A 16,388-nucleotide genomic window follows, 5' to 3' on the forward strand; every position below is an offset into this window, starting at 1 on the left:
TCAATTAATATTTCAGTGTGTATTTATTCAATACACATTGAAGTTCTTTATTAGGAAGGAGCACAGTCCTTGCATGTGAGGGTTCTCTGGATCACCTCATGGAATCCAAGTTGTCTGCAAAGTTTGCATTTCTTGTATCCACTCACTACTCTCCATATTTGCATGTGCTACTTACTCAAGCCTGTGAAGCAATTCACCCTATGCTGCCTGCCCCCCATTATGCACAGGATCAGGTTTACAACATAGGTTTTAAAACAATTCTCCATTGACAGGAGGGTGAGCATCACCTGCAGAATTATTTGGATTATTGTTTCATTAAGAGTAAGTAACAGGTATAAAATGTGAAATACAATTCTTTTTCTTGATATTTATATGTTAAGATTTGTTGTTACATCCTGAAGTTGTTATGATTTTTTGATCTTTGATTTTTGCTTTTTTGATCTTTGATATTTGTTTTAGTAAATAACCAAACTTGGAAGAGAAGTTTACATTTCTGAGGGCTTATCTTCACTACAGGGTAGATCACCACTACAGTGATTGATTCACCGGTGGTCAATTTATCATGTATGCTTAGACACAAGAATGAAATAGAGTTGCCATTTTTAGATTTCATATTAAAAAGGAAACAATTATATAGAAATCATTACAGTGCAGAACTCTAAATTAAAGGTACAGGTGTAAAAACAAGGCTCTAAGCAAGAAGGGGCAAATTTTCAAAATATGGCTTCTATTTTTGTACATATATGACATAATTTCTACACTGCTTTATATATTCACACACATGCACGAATAAGTGTCTGCCAAATAACAGGTAAGGATATTATACGCCATAAGGTAATCACAATGTTTTTACATCAATAAGTTATGCATAGTGAGAGAACAGACTTTTCACTTTATTTTTAAATAGAAATAGTTGAATATTTTTACTAACATGATTAAATAAATCTTCAAATGATTACAGTATTTCAACTCTGGGATAAAAAGTCTATCTTGTTGACAAAAAGTATGCCTTCTATTTAACTTCCTTTATAGAGAAACAAAATAGGTGCAAATGTAAATATTACCTACTACAGTAAAACTCCATTAGTCCGGCATCCAATGCTCTGGGACTCCTGATGGTCCGGACAGGCTTCCCCCATTCAGCTGCTGCTGAAACTGACCAGCAGCGGCTGAATCAGGGACGCCTGGGGCAGAGCCGGACTATCGTAAGGGGGGGCTATGAGGGGTCTATACTGGCGCTTTTCTCTGGCAAAAAATGACTTTTGCCTGAATGAGAGCAGCATAGTATTTCCGCAAGAACACTGACAATCTTACATGAGATCGTCAGTGCTTTTGCGGAAATTCAAGTGGCCAGTGTAGACAGCTGGCAAGTTTTTCCGGAAAAGTGGCTGATTTTCCAGAAAAACTGGCCAGTCTAGACACAGCCAAGATGTATTGAGAAATAGCATTTACGTACAACTTCCCAGTTGTCCCGTATCCTGTGTCTATCATTTGAAATACTCATGACATTATCAGATACTGTGATGCAAATAAAATGCCTTAATAAAATGAAAACCTTTATTTTCAACATACATTAGTAAAGCACAATGTTAAAGCATAGCCAGGCAGGCCAGCTGCTTCTAGCACACTGGAACACCAATAATAAACCAACATCAAAACTTTCACACACAAAAAATACATTAATAGTGCAAACTATAAAACTAGATCCAAGGAATAAACCCCCTACTATTGTTTGTCTTCTGGTCTCCCATTCTCCTTTCTCTTTCTTCCATTCTTAGCATGCATTTAGTGCTGCTGCAGAGGGATGGGACTTTTCACAGGGGCTGGGAGTCTGCATGGGGGTAGGCCCACATGAGGTGAAGGTATGCAGAGAGGAGTGTGCCTGAATAGTCTGGAGGACCTATCCAGTTGCTCTTATATTCCACATTTACGGGCCACCTAATTTTTGAGTTGTCCAAAGTCTTCCTGGTTGGTATCACCTGCATCCATGAAGGGCAAGCAGGACATGGTACAGATAGAGCAGAGCCCTGTACTCTGGTGGCCGTGCGTGTTAGCAGCTTTTCAAAAAGGTCTTTCTGCTGGGCTCTATTTTCCTCTCTCAGCTGATAGTCCTGCTTCAGAAACTATGCTGCAAACCTCATCTCACACACTGGAATCCGTTCTCATGGTGTGCAACCCATCTATGCCTTTTGCATTTGCCGTGGTTCCTTTTTCCTCTGGTACTTCACATGCTTTTTGACCCTGTCCAGAGTATCCATGATAAGTTCATCACAGAAACATTGTCCCGGACAGTTCTGCATCCCAGAGACCTGTTGCAATGGGCCTGTGCTGCTGAAGTAGAAGGACTAGCAGAGGTTGAAGAGCCAGCAGACCTCAAAAGGCCTAAAAGAAGACTTCTCACAGTGTACCACAGAATATTGTTTCAGTGCTTCACAACAGGTGCAGTGCATCTCCATGCAAAAGGGCATTGTGAATCTCAGGGCCAAAGGGTGACACTCTGCAAATCTGAGTATTTGTATGTCTGAGAGGAGCACTGCAGCTCTCAGAAACTCCTGGAATGAAACTCAGATAAGCACAGTGAAAAGACTGCACACATTTGAGAGCTCCTTATGGGAGAGGGGAGTTTGTGGTTTACAATATAAACTTTTTTTGAGTGCTGCTGCACATTTGAGTGGATGTTTTTAGAGAAGTATCCATGATGACTACAAGATCTCTTTCTTGAGTGATAACAGTTAATGTAGATCCCATCATCTGTATCCTTTGGAATTATGTTTTCCAATGTGCGTTATTTTGCATTTATCAGCATTATATTTCATCTGCCATTTAGTTTGCTATTCACCTAGTTGTGTGAGAGCCTTTTGAAGCTCTTCACAGTCTGCTTTGGACTTAACTCTCTTGAGCAAATAGTCTGGTAGCACTTTATACACTAACAAAACATGAAGGCTGTGTCTACATTGGCATCCCTTTCCGGAAAAGGGATGCTAATGAGACACTTCGGAATTGCAAATCCGCGGGGGATTTAAATATCCCCCGCGGCATTTGCATTTACATAGCTGCCGCTTTTTTCCGGCTCGTGGTTTTTGCCGGAGAAAAGCGCCAGTGTAGACGCAATTTTCCAGAAAATAAGCCCTTTTCCGGGAGATCCCGGAATAAGGGATCTCCCGGAAAAGGGCTTATTTTCCGGAAAATCGCGTCTATACTGGCGCTTTTCTCTGGCAAAAACCCCGAGCCGGAAAAAAGCGGCAGCTATGTAAATGCAAATGCCGCGGGGGATATTTAAATCCCCCACGGATTTGCAATTCCGAAGTGTCTCATTAGCATCCCTTTTCCGGAAAGGGATGCCAATGTAGACACAGCCAAAGATGGTATCATGAGCTTTTGTGGGCATAACCTACTTCTTCTGATGACTGGAATTATGAGTTTAGGATGTGTATACCCAAAATAAATAAATTTTATCTCTTGAGCAGTTACGTATCATCTGCAAATTTTTATCCTTCCTCCCTCTATCTGTATACCCTCTTGCCCCATTTATATGGCATCATGTTCACATTATATTATACTGAAATGCAAGGGAGTATAGTTGAGAGCTGTAACTGACTTAGCTGTTTTAGTTTTCAATGTACCTAATTGCTCTCCAAACTCTGCTTAATTACTCTGCCCTCAAAGCTTTTTCCAGGCATCTCTCTTGAAGGTCATGTCCCAGCACTTCAGAGTCATTGTATTAAACTCTGACGTATTTTAGAAAGTTCTATAGCAAGGACTGAAATAGAGGTACCTCAAAATAATATTTAAAAAAGCAACATAGACACATAACAGTACAAAGAAGCCGTTTAGTCTGTAGTATGATGATGTGCGATTTGTTAATATCAAACACTCTAAGTTTTCCAAAGCTATCATAATAAACAATAAAATGTTTTGTCCCAAGGGTGGAGAAGGTATAGACTGTTCACAAAAATGTGGCCCTCAGTGCAGCTAACAAAGTCTCTCACTTGTTAATATAAAGACGATGCCACTGGACAGAAGGTCCCAGAGTGCTGTGCTCCACCTGATCAAAGAGAAGGGAATTGTATGTTCTGACATGTAGAATTCCATTAGTTGCACCAATCTATTAAGGATAAGGACAGCTATAGTTTGCTTGATTTAGTGTAAATTAGATCTGACTAGCCATACCTTGCTTACAGTACAAAGTTTAAGCCATCCTGTGGTAGTACATATTATGAAGGTACTGTTAAAATGATCTTGAGTGAGTTATGTTTTATAATTTCAATTCCTTTTGTAAAGATGTAATAGTGTTTGTGAAGGTGCTCTGGAATCTGCATTGAAAATTTATTTTTCCTGCTCGTGAGCCGGTTTTCAAAATTTAAAACTCAATAAATGTTTAAATGAGAAACCCTAAATCAGTTTCTGAAAAATCTCCACTTGGAAGCATTAAGTAGTATGCAGAATTAAGGGTCTTTTTTAAAGTTGCTGTTCAGTATAGCGTGACGAAAAAAGCATCTCAAGCCACAGAAAGTTCCTCCCTCCTTTTGTTCATGTTGTAACAAAAACCCAGCCAAACTCATGAAGAAGAAAATTTGAAAGGGGGGAGGGAGAAGAAGCTTAACAACTGTCAGTTCAAGCAGTTTTTAAGGTAAAATAATAAACCCCTTATAAAAGAAGTTTGTAATTCATGATTGGTACATCCTTAGCTTTGTGCCATAACTGGTGCAGCTTTTTTCTAACGACTTTTATCTATTCAGTTTTACCTCTTTGGGAGCGTTACCATTGTCAAAGCATTTAAATGAAATGCTTTGCAAAGGCATTGAAATATAAAGGAAATTGAATAATATGTTTTGAATTATACCTTTCAGTGTAGCAGGTTCATCCTTCTGTTTGTTAACAGCATTTGTACAAAGACACTTGTAACAAGCATCGCTGAGGGGCTCTGGAATTTTTTGAACTTAAGTCTTTTGAAGTCACAGGAATTTTCACATGTTAATAACAGAAAATTATTAATATGAGAAGAAAATAGCACTGTTTTCAAATGATCTAAAAACTAGATCATAACACCTTATCAATTTGAAATGTATCCCATTGAAAACATGAGGGGATTACAGCAGTAATAGGGTTTTTCATTCTGTGTGTGTACATCATATGAAGAAATATTAAAGGCATATGAAGGCTCAGTAAATCATTTTGCTATTCAGACACTGAATTTAAGATAACTGGAATATTTGCTGGTATTTTTACATTTTGTATCATATTCCAAGACTTTAACAGAATGGAATGTCTTTTTCCTACTTGCCGTAACGTTTATTGCTGCTTATTCAGTGCTTGCTAGTAAAGATGATAAAACGTGAGCAAAAATCAGCCTATTTTAAGAAAAATCTTGCTTTAAATAATAAATTTAAATATTTTTCTTTTAAAAGGTATTCTGCTGTTTTACATTAATTTCATCTGAAAACAACAGAATTGTCATATTTTGGTAATTGCCATGTATATTAGGTTTTTTTCCCATCTTTCTGGACATGAATACATTCTCATCCTACCTTTTAGCAGATGACTTTAGATAGAGGGGAATGCCTTCTTGCTGGATGTCACTGAAAGTTGCCACTTTCTCGTTGCAGGGGTAGTCCTTTTTCAGCAGTCATGATTCGCAGAATCTTTCAGCAGGCATTTCTGGAGGTTAAAATGAGGCAGCTGGCCCCCCTTTCAAATTTTCTTCTTCAAAAAGAGCCCTTTTTGGTTGCTTTTGGACTTTTTAACTTTTTATGCAAAGCTAAGCTGAATCATATGCTGGCTACTGAATGATGGATCTGCCTTCTGAGTCAGTTCCAGGAGAGAATAATTTTCTGTTTCCCAGTAGTTAAATGGCTCTGTATGAGAGGTGGAAGGGGATTAGGATTCTTATTCATCTGATCCATCTGTTAATTTAAAGAAGGATATGACATTTATTTTGGTATACATATGTATACTGGGATGGAATTAGTGTGATTTATAAAGCAAAATCTCTAGTGTTTCTAATTAATCTGAATTATTTGTATACTTTAGGGGAAAAGTATGGTCTTTCATCATAGTGTCTTCCCATGTTGATTGCTCTGTTCACATTACAGTATCAAACTTCAGATTTCAGAATTGTTTGAATAATTCTTGGGAGGTCTTATTGTTGATCCTACATCTGTCTTCCATCTTTGTGCTACTATGAATGTTATAGGTACATATCAGCCAGATTTAGGGCATACAGGAGCTTTTTCTGAGTAAGGAATGATGAACAAGGTCTTAAGAGACTTGACTATAAGAATTAGGCTAGTACCCATGGGAATAATCTCCTCTGCAGACCCTCTTTCCTCACTTTTGCTGTCCGTTTTGGAACCCTGAATATCTCCATTTGTTATAGAGTCCTAAAAAGCCCACATCACAGCTGTTAGTCTTATCATCAAAGATTATATTGAGTTCCATTATAATCCAGCACTTTACTCCTCATTTAGCTAGAAAATGCATAGTCATATAACACAAGGCACTTCTTTATCATCGGAGGATGAGAATTTTGCCTCTAAGTATTTTCAGGCTCTGGACTTGGGAAAAAGAATAGGACCAGAAAATCAAACTTACAGATTGGAAATGGCAGTGCTCTAGTGAGTATTAACTGTAGATCATTAAGCTAATTCAGAAGTCTTTTCTTAAAGTTACTATTTAATTTTCACATTTTAATAATGCGATGAAGTGGGCCTCATGAGTCAGTGAGTGCTGATACAAAAATGAACCAAATACCATCACAGTTGCTCTGATGTAGTATTAAAAATAAATTGTAGAAATTACAAATGAAAGATACTGTTCTTTTGCCAGTGTAGAATATTCCTTAGAGGTGGGCCAAAACTGGAACTTCAAATCAAAATACTTTGAAATTTCAGGTAGGTTTGGATTCAGATCCCTAATTTCAAAGTTGCACTGTGTCTTTCCATTTCTGGTTCATGTTTAGCCAAAATTTTGTCAGATTAGTTCTGTAGAAACTTCCTCCAATGGAAGAAATTCTTTAAGAGCTTTTGATCTGCCTGATAGCCCTTGTCAGTATGATGCTGTCTGCTTCAAACCCAAACTCTAGCCCTAATTCTGCCTAGAACTAGAGCTCTGTTCTAAATGCAATCCAGACATGGCTTGGAACACTGGCTTTCTACCCACCTTCATTTGGGTTTCCTTGCAAAATTATTCCAGTGTGATAGTATAGATGAGCCTAAGTGGGACTGGTATCAGAGGAATAGGCGTGTTAGTCTGAATCTGCAAAAGCGGTGAGGAGTCCTGTGGCACCTTATAGACTAACCGAAGTGTTGGAGCATAAGCTTTCGTGGGCAAAGACCCACTTCGTCAGATGCATGTAGTGGAAATTTCCAGAGGCAGATATAAATATGCAGGCCAGAATCAAGCTAGAGGTGATGAGGTGGATCCAATCAGGGAGGATGAGGCCCACTTCTAGTAGCTGATCTGGAGGTGTGAATACCAAGAGAGGAGAAGCTGCTTTTGTAGTTAGCTAGCCATTCACAGTCTGGCTACGTCTACACTGGCAAGATTTTCCGAAAATGCTTTTAACGGAAAAGTTTTCCGTTAAAAGCATTTTCGGAAAAGCACGTCTAGATTGGCAGATGCTTTTCCGCAAAAGCACTTTTTGCGGAAAAGTGTCCGTGGCCATTCTAGACGCAGTTTTCCGCAAAAAAGCCCCGATCGCCATTTTCGCTTTTTTGCGGAAAACAGTACTGTGCTGTTTACACTGGCCCTCTTGCGCAAATGATTTGCGCAAGAGGGCTTTTGCCCGAACGGGAGCAGTACAGTATTTCTGCAAGAACACTGATGATCTTACATGAGATCATCAGTGTTCTTGCGGAAATTCAAACAGCCAGGCTACGTCTACACTGGCCCCTTCTCCGGAAGAGGCAATCTAATTTAGAACTTTGGAATAGGGAAATCCGTGGGGGAGGATTAAGAGATTGCAAGTAGGAATAAGAGATCCTCCGGAAAAGGGCTTTATTCTGGAGGATCGCGCCAGTCTAGACGCTTTTTTCCGGCTTTTCCCCAAGCCGGAAAAAAAGCGGCGGCCATGTTTATTTAAATCCCGCGGGGGATATTTAAATCCCCCGCGGATTTCCCTATTCCAAAGTTCTAAATTAGCATGCCTCTTCCGGAGAAGGGGCCAGTGTAGACGTAGCCCCAGTGTAGACAGCTGGCAAGTTTTTCCGCAAAATCAAATGATTTTGCGGAAAAACTTGCCAGTCTAGACACAGCCTCTTGGTTTAATCCTGAGTTGATTGTGTCAAACTTGAAGATGAACTGTAGCTCAGCAGTTTCTCTTTGAAGTCTGGTCCTGAAGTTTTTTTTTTTTTTTTGCTGCAGGATGGCTACCTTTAGATCTGCAATTGTGTGTCCAGGGAGATTGAAGTGTTCCCTTACAGGTTTTTGTATGTTGCCATTCCTAATATCTGATTTGTGTCCATTGATTCTTTTATGTAGGGACTGTCCAGTTTGGGTGATGTATATAGCAGAGGGGCATTGTTGGCACATGATGGCATATATTACGTTAGTAGATGTGCAGGAGAATGAACCAGTGACCATATGGCTGATCTGGTTAAGTCCTGTGGTTTATATATGTGGGCAGAGTTGGCACCGAGGTTTGTTGCATAGATTGGTTCCTGATTTAGAGTTATTATGGTGCAGCGTATGGTTGCTGGTGAGAATATGCTTCAGGTTGGCGGGTTGTCTGTGGGTGAGGACTGGCCTGCCTCCCGCAACTCTAACTCAGGAACCAATCCATGCAACAAACCTCGGTGCCAACTCTGGCCATATATATACACCAGCAACACCATTACAGGACCTAACCAGATCAGCCATACTGCCAAAGCTGGTATGTACGGGACCTTTGCCTCATTTGTTGAGGAAGTTGGAAGGTTTGTAGTAAATAGGGGGGGGGGGGGAAGAGAAGGGATGGTCTCCTGGATAAGGCAGATGAAGGATTCTGTCCCTGCTTTTGCCACAGAATTTCTATGAAGAACAAGACTTTGCTCCAGTTCCCCTTGAGCTCAGTGGCAAAATTCCCAGTAATGTCAATGATACAGGATCTGGCTCCAAATCATTTAAATCAAACGTGTTGCAGATGGCAGCTAATTTTAGGTTCCTCATTTTCTGAGTGCTTCATATCGATGCACCTAGGTCCTTTGGAAAAAATAGTGTGTGATCTGGTAATTAAAGTCTCAGTTCGGATGCACAAGGGGGCTAATTGCACAGGTAACCTTAATACTGGCATTTCCTAACTTTTCAGTGTTTGACTTTACAACCTCAATGTTCTTGTAATGTAGATTTCTTCTTTTTATTATTTAATTCATTTACTAAACTTTTTTAAAAGCAAGCTGAAAAAAATAAAACTGCCCTCACATAGAAATATGTTGACTCCCACATTGTATCAGTTGCAGGGTTGGAACTTTTAGATCAGTAGCACAGATCTCTTCCACTGGAACTTGTGGAGCAATTAATTGCTGTTGTACACATAGACCAGCCATAAATCTAGATGAAAATGCTGTTTGACAGTGGGATGCATACATATTTGTCAGCAGCAAAGGAATGTGGAGATTCAGGAATCCAAACCAAGGGGTTTGGTTCGAACGAACGCGTCCCAGCGCTCACTTTCACTTTCGAAACAGATGTTAAGCGGAGTAATGTGCTGGCGAGATCATGCTAATAAAGCGCAGGATATTTAAATCCCCACTTCATTAGCAATTTCGGTTGCCTACATTTGCATCCCTAGCTCGAACTAGGGAGCGAGTGTAGACATACCCTAAGAGTCCAAAGTGGATTGTTTGAGTGGACAAAATAGTGACCTTAGTGGTGGTCATGAGGACTTCATGAGCCTATCGAAACCTGTGTAGCTGGGAGACTCTTTTCATGCAAGCACAACAGCAAAACAAGTATCTACTTCAGGAGGAGAGATGCACTTATGCCAAATGCCTTCTCATTATTATCCTGCTCCATTTGGAAACTCCAGCAAGAAACTGCCACAGTGATAATAGAGACTTCTACTTGGGACAGATGATTCGCTAATTTAACAAGCAGCCAATACCTGCTATGTTTCTTCCTCCCAAGAAAGGATCAGTTACCAAGGGCCTTTTGCTCCATCACGAACCTGTGGGACTGAGCCTATCTTCCTGAGTTTTGAGAGGAAACACATGAAGAGCTGTTCAGTCAGAGCAATCAAGACTTTACTAGCTTCCTGAAAATATCTTTCTTTAAATGTTCAGAAGTGTCTGTTGATATGTCGACCTCTAGTTTCAGGTATCCAGCTTGAGAAACTTTAAAAGGACTTAATTTTTAGAAAGTATAGAACACCCACTTTTGAAAGCCTAGTCTCTTGAAGGTGTCACAGGTTGACCACCCAATGTTATTAGCTAATGTTGAAAGTTTGGGCCTAAATATGAATAGGATAATAAAATTAGTGTGGCAAAAGTCTTTCAACTTCTTATAACAGTTTTGTTCTTTGTAAAGAGTTTATTTGCATGGCATTTTTGGAAGTAACAATAGGCTTACTACCAGACAGATATTTATTTTAAAATAATATATCTTTAAAATAATATTCACATAGGAAATTAGTTTGTAAGATGAGCCGAACAGAGAACAACATAGTGAAGGGTGAGAACTAGTAGCATGAAGAAGATATGCCAACAGAAATACTTTGTTTCATGGGATCACTTGTACAACAATGGAGTAGTGCATGCTTGTGCAAAAAAGAGTTTTCATTTCCTAGCAGAGAGCAAACCACAAACATCTACATGAAAGTAGCATTAAAAGGCATGTTTTCAGGGTGTTGTCTGTCTAGTCCCATTGTACTGAAATGTACTGCAGGTCCGAACCCTGGAGTCACTGAACAAACAAAACTCCCATTGATTGTCAGTGGAGGTTTTGTTCATGTAACAGTTCAGCATTACACTAAAAGGATATAACTTTAACTTGTACAAGCAAAGCAGTTCAAAATAAAGGCTGAAATGTTGTCCTTTGCTCATTTTGCTATGCTTACATTACTGTTATTACTCAACATCATGCTGAGTTGAGATTGTTTTTCAGCTTTCAGTCATAGAACTTCCTTTTGTTGGTTTATAGTGGGTCTTTAATGTTACATTGACAGTAATTTTTGAAGTTTAATTTTCTTTAAAAACCAATTAGATAATCGTTTGTGGATTTTCTAAGATTTTATATTCATGGTATTTCAGAGAGTTTCAATAATTAGAAAATGGTAGACCTATTGATGACTTATCTAATGGCTATAAAAAGTCTACTCCTGCTAAAAGATTTATCAGGAAATATCAATATGCAGGTACCATTTGTAAAAACCAGACTTCATTGGATTACTAAGATGTCTGTGTCTGAAATATACAACTTTGCTAAATATTTTAAATAGCAGATTGGCATGCCTATGCTGTACAGGAGGCCCCTGACTTGCGATGCGATTGGATCTGGGGAAAGCGTCGCAAGTCAGGGGCATCATAACTCGAACTCTCATTTACGATAGGCGCTGTGCACTTACAAAAATGGTTGTAAGTATGGGGGCTCAGAACTTGAGCGGTCGCAAGTTGAGGGCCTCCTGTACTCAGGAGCTTCCTGCTATCAATTCAGTTCTTTTATGCCCCTTTCTGTCTCACACCTCCATCATTCATTTGGCTACTACAATACATTTATGTCAAAAAGAACTCTTCTGCAGCATGCAGACTGAATTAATCTAACCTCTGTGTGGCGGGGTTGAGCTCAGTCCAGCCCCGTTGATCCCGGCCTTCAGTTTCTTTCCCCCTTTTCCCTGGGTGTTTCACTGTGGCCCCCTTACGGTCCCGGTGGGTTCGTCGGCTCGGCTGTCCCCCGCCCCAGTTCTCGTGCCATCAGTGTCCTGGCTCGGGCCCATCTGGCCCCTCTGTCGGGGGCCGTGTCACTCCTGGGATCTCGCGGAGGCGTTCCCCCAGCCGCAGGCCCTCTCCGCTCCGGTGTCTGCCGTCCTGGGCTTTTGCCGCCCCTCGGGCTCTCCACCTGTGGGAGGTGAGAGCACTGCCAGTCCCTGCTCTCCTCCCCCCGGCTCCTCCCGGCCAGGGCGTCTTGGCCAGGGTACCTTCCCTTCCCCCCCCCCCCCCGCACAGCAGGCCCGCCGGCCGCCCTTCCCTGGGCCCTAGGGTCTGCCGCTTGCATCCCGACCCCTACTACACCTGTGCCACCGGCGTCCTGTTTGCCGCTTACAGAGGCGGTGGCAGCGGCGCTGCCTGAGTTGTCGGGAGCCACTGGGCAGTGGGCGCAAGTGCGGGGGGAGGTTTACCCGTCACACACCTCCCCCTTTTCCCCCTGCTGGCCTCCCCTTCTCCTGCCCACTCAATTTATATTGCTGTAAGAACAGGTACCACCTCATTATGCGGGGGTTCGCCTCCCGTATGTTATGCATACACCTCAAGGGCGCATGGTCCATGATGAGCAAAAATGGGTTCCCCAACAGATAGTATCTGAGGGCCTCCAGCTTGTATCTGACTGCTAGTGCCTCCTTCTCTATGGTGGAGTAGGCTTGTTCGCGGGGTAGCAGCTTGCGGCTTATATACAGAATCGGTTGCTCCCTGCCTCCCTGCCCCTGGGCCAATACAGCCCCAGGCCTACGTTCGAGGCATCTGTCTGAACTGTAAAAGTCCTTGCAAAATCTGGTTGTGCGAGGAGCGGGACATTGGTGAGATGCTGTTTTGGGTGTTGGAAAGCGCCCTCCCACTGCTCTGTCTGTTATACCAAATAAAAGCAAGCAGGATCTTATGAGGGGGATAAGGCAAAAAGCCACATTTATTGTAAAGATAATAATAAAAAAATAAAGAAAAGATAGAAGCAAACAACGTTGTTTAACTACTTATTCCTATCACTACTTAACCCTTATACACTTTTTTTTATATATAAACATTCATTCATACATCCATTCATTCAAGTTCTGTGTATAGTTACCAGCCTGGAAGTTGCTTGTGACAGAATACTGGCCAGGTATTCTGTACACAAGTGATGGTAGTGGGGAGCGAAGTCCTGATCAGATGCGCATCTGAAGCTCTTGGTGGGCTGGCAGCAGAACCTTGGACTCTGTTTCCGTAGATTTTTAGTCCAGTTCTTATAGAAATTTCTTCCTATGCCAGTCTATGGAAATTGCTGCATCATGCTGATGTCTCCAGGGTGGCTGCCAGGTGCTCATCAGTGATCTCATCGGGTGGACCTCCAGTACTTGGTTTTCTCCACTTGACACCTTTTGGTTGCACTGGCATCTGACGCCTTCTTCAGCCCTTTGTTGTTGTATTCTCAGGCTGGTACCTCTCAGAACCATTCATTCATCGTCCAAGCACTCTCTCTCTTACATACATTCCCTAATTAATGTTTCCCATACAGTATTTTGTATAATAATAAAAGTTGTAGTTACAAAAGTTTCTGGGTGGTATTGCTTAAACATTCTCTGAGTGCTGAGTAAAGTTACAATGTTTTAAAGAGAACAGGCGTCAATTGTGTAACAATGCCCTTAGTCAATTACAGGGCTTGGCTCCCATATCAGAGTTAGTGGCTTGACAATGCATTGTTACAATGTATCTCTGCAATGTCAATTTCAAGCAGCCCCTTGCACAAGCTTGAGCATGCCCTGGAGCACAGAGGGGGGGCTGTTTCTGGCTACATAGGATTATATTCTTAACAGTACTAAGTTACATGACCTAATACATTATATTCTATAGGGGCAATAATAATAATAAATCTAAACATTTAACAATCTTAACAAATAATAATAGTAATAATAAGAATTAATAATAAATCTAAACACTTTAAGTTGTGGGGAACAAATTATGGGGAGTCACTTCCATTTGGGGGAATCATTTTCAATACATTAATATGTTATCCCTACATGTCTAGCATACTTTTTGGGGGTACCCACTCTTTGTCAGCTCTGTTAGTGGAGTCGCTATCGTGGCGGAGCGGGGTATGAACCGTCTGTAATAGCCGGCAAGTCCCAGGAACTGGTGCACTTGTTTCTTTGTTGTCAGCGTCCGGTATCCGCGTACTGCCTCGACCTTGTCCACTTGCGGCTTCAACTGGCTTGCCCTATGATGTACCCCAGGTAGGTGACTCTGGTCTTCCCGAAGGCGCATTTACCGGGGTTCGCCGTCAACCGGGCTCCTTCCAGGGTTTGCAGCACGGTTCTGATATGTTGCGAGTGGTCAGCCCATGTGATGCTATAAATGACACATCATTGATGTAGGCAGCAGCATATCCTTGGTGGTCACTCAAGAGGTGGTCCATCAGCTGCTGGAAGGTGGCTGTAGCCCCATTCAACCCAAAGGGCATGGTCAAAAAATGGTATAAGCCAAAAGGGGTGGCAAAGGCTGTCTTCTGGGAGGCTGGCATGAGTGGGATTTGCCAGTATCCCTTTGGAAGATTGAGCATGGATAAGTACCGTGCGCCCCCCAGTCTTTCCAGGAGTTCCTCCTCCCACGGCATAGAATATGCGTCAAATTTGGAGATGGCATTAACCTTCCGAAAGTCTATGCAGAAACGCAGGGTGCCGTTGTGCTTGGGGACCAGGACGATCGGGATGATCCTGTTCCACCCGCTCTGGAACTCCCGTATCATTCCCATCTGGAGCATGTTGTGGATCTCCTTGCATACGGTCTCCCGCAATTTCCTCGGTAGAGGCCGGAGGGGTTCCCGCACCTTCATCCCTGGCGTGGTCTGGATATGATGACTGGCCACCGGGGTCTGGCCGGGTTGGGTCGACATCACGGCTGCGAACTCCCGGAGGAGCGCTCGGACCTCCTCCTTCTGGGGGGTTGTCAGCGTACTTCTGAGCGCGGCCTCTCCGCCTGCGGTTGTTAGGTCTCCTCCCCAGGGTCCCAGCTCGGGCTCCAATGGTTGGGTGGTCATCAACATGCTGTCTTGCGCATTCCACTTTTTCAACAGGTTCACATGGTAGAGTTGGGTGCTCCTCCGCTTGTCCGTCAATCGGATCTCGTAGTCCACGGGGCCCACCTGGCAAAGGGGCCTTGCCATCTGGCCATTAATTTTGACTCAGTTGTGGGTAGAAGTAGTAGCACCCTATCTCCCAGGGCAAAGGTGCGGCTCCAGGTCCTCTGGTTGTAGCATTGTGCCTGTCTTCCTTGTGCCCACAATAGGTTATCCCTCGCCAATTCCCCCGTTGTTTTCAGTCTCTTCCACCGGTCGATTACGTAAGGGATCGTCCCTTTTACGCGGGAGTCTTGCTCTTCCCAGTCCTCCTTCAGGAGGTCGAGTATGCCCCGTGGCTGTCTCCCATATAGAATTTCAAAGGGCGAAAAGCCGGTCAAGGCCTGGGGGACCTCCTGGATAGCAAACAAGAGGGCTGGCAGAAAAAGGTCCCACTCCCTGGAGTCCAGCCCCATGAACTTCTTTAACATTGATTTTAAGATACGGTTGAAGTACACCACCAACCCATCTGTTTGGGGGTGCTAAACCGAAGTCCAGAGCTTTTTCACCCCCAACAATTTACAGAGCTCATTCATTACCTGCCCTGACGCATTTGTTCCTGGGTCCATCAGAATCTCGTGGGGTATCCCTACCCTCACAAAGACCTTCACCATTTCTGCTGCTAGGACCGGGGCCTTAGAGCTACGGAGCGGTACGACCTCGGGGTAATGGGTGGTGTAGTCTATAAGAATTAAAATGTGAACTGGTTGCCCCTTTTCAACTGGTCCAAAGGCCCCACCAGGTCCAGGGCTACCCTATCAAAGGGTGTGTCTACCACCGGGAGTGGGACCAAGGGCGCTTTGGGCACCCTCCTCCCTCCCACCCATTGGCAGTCCAGGCAGGACTCAAAGAAGTCTTTGATCTCCTTGTATACACCGGGCCAATAGAAATGCTGCAGAACCCCTTACAAGGTCTTTTCTACCCCGAGATGGCCAGCCCAGGGGTTGGCATGGGCCAGGTCTAGTACCTGCCACTGGAAATGTGCTGGCACCAGCAACTGCTGGGTTTCTCCCATCTCCCCTGGCCGGGTGAGGATTCGATACAACTGGTTGGTTCTTACCTCGAACCATGGTCCCTCTGGTCTCGTTGTCCCGGTGCCTGCGTTCTCGCCGGCTTGCTCCCACGCGTGCTTGAGCAAGGCATCCTCCCTTTGTTCACGGAGGAAGTCTGTCCCCTTGCTCACTTCTCTCCTGTGCTCTGGTGTGGGCTCAGTCTCCACGGCCTGGGCCTCCGTGGGTCCTTGCCCGGTCCCCAGACTTCAGGGCGCCCCGGCCAGTGTTTCCCCTTGCGCTTGTCCCCATCGTGTGACTAGTCTCCCAAATCCCGGCCAGTCCCGCCACAGAATCACCGGGTATGCCAGTTTCGGGACCACCGCCACCCAACACCACGCTCTCAGG

General features: G+C 43.2%; 2 protein-coding genes across 3 annotated transcripts in view; one reads left to right on the plus strand and one right to left on the minus strand.

Annotated features, from left to right (window-relative positions):
- The window catches only part of COL10A1 (collagen type X alpha 1 chain), a 65,918-nt gene extending 60,094 nt beyond the window's left edge, over positions 1-5,824 (minus strand). For both annotated transcript variants that reach the window (XM_075924015.2, XM_075924013.2), the window contains exon 1: positions 5,529-5,824. The gene's annotated coding sequence lies outside the window, so the exon portion shown is untranslated. The remainder of the gene's footprint in view (positions 1-5,528) is intronic.
- NT5DC1 (5'-nucleotidase domain containing 1) overlaps positions 1-16,388 on the plus strand; it is a 197,657-nt gene that overhangs the window by 88,310 nt on the left and 92,959 nt on the right. The window lies entirely within an intron of this gene.

Source organism: Pelodiscus sinensis, chromosome 3 (genome assembly GCF_052426305.1).
Source record: "Pelodiscus sinensis isolate ZL-2025 chromosome 3, ASM5242630v1, whole genome shotgun sequence".
NCBI lineage: Eukaryota > Metazoa > Chordata > Testudines > Trionychidae > Pelodiscus > Pelodiscus sinensis.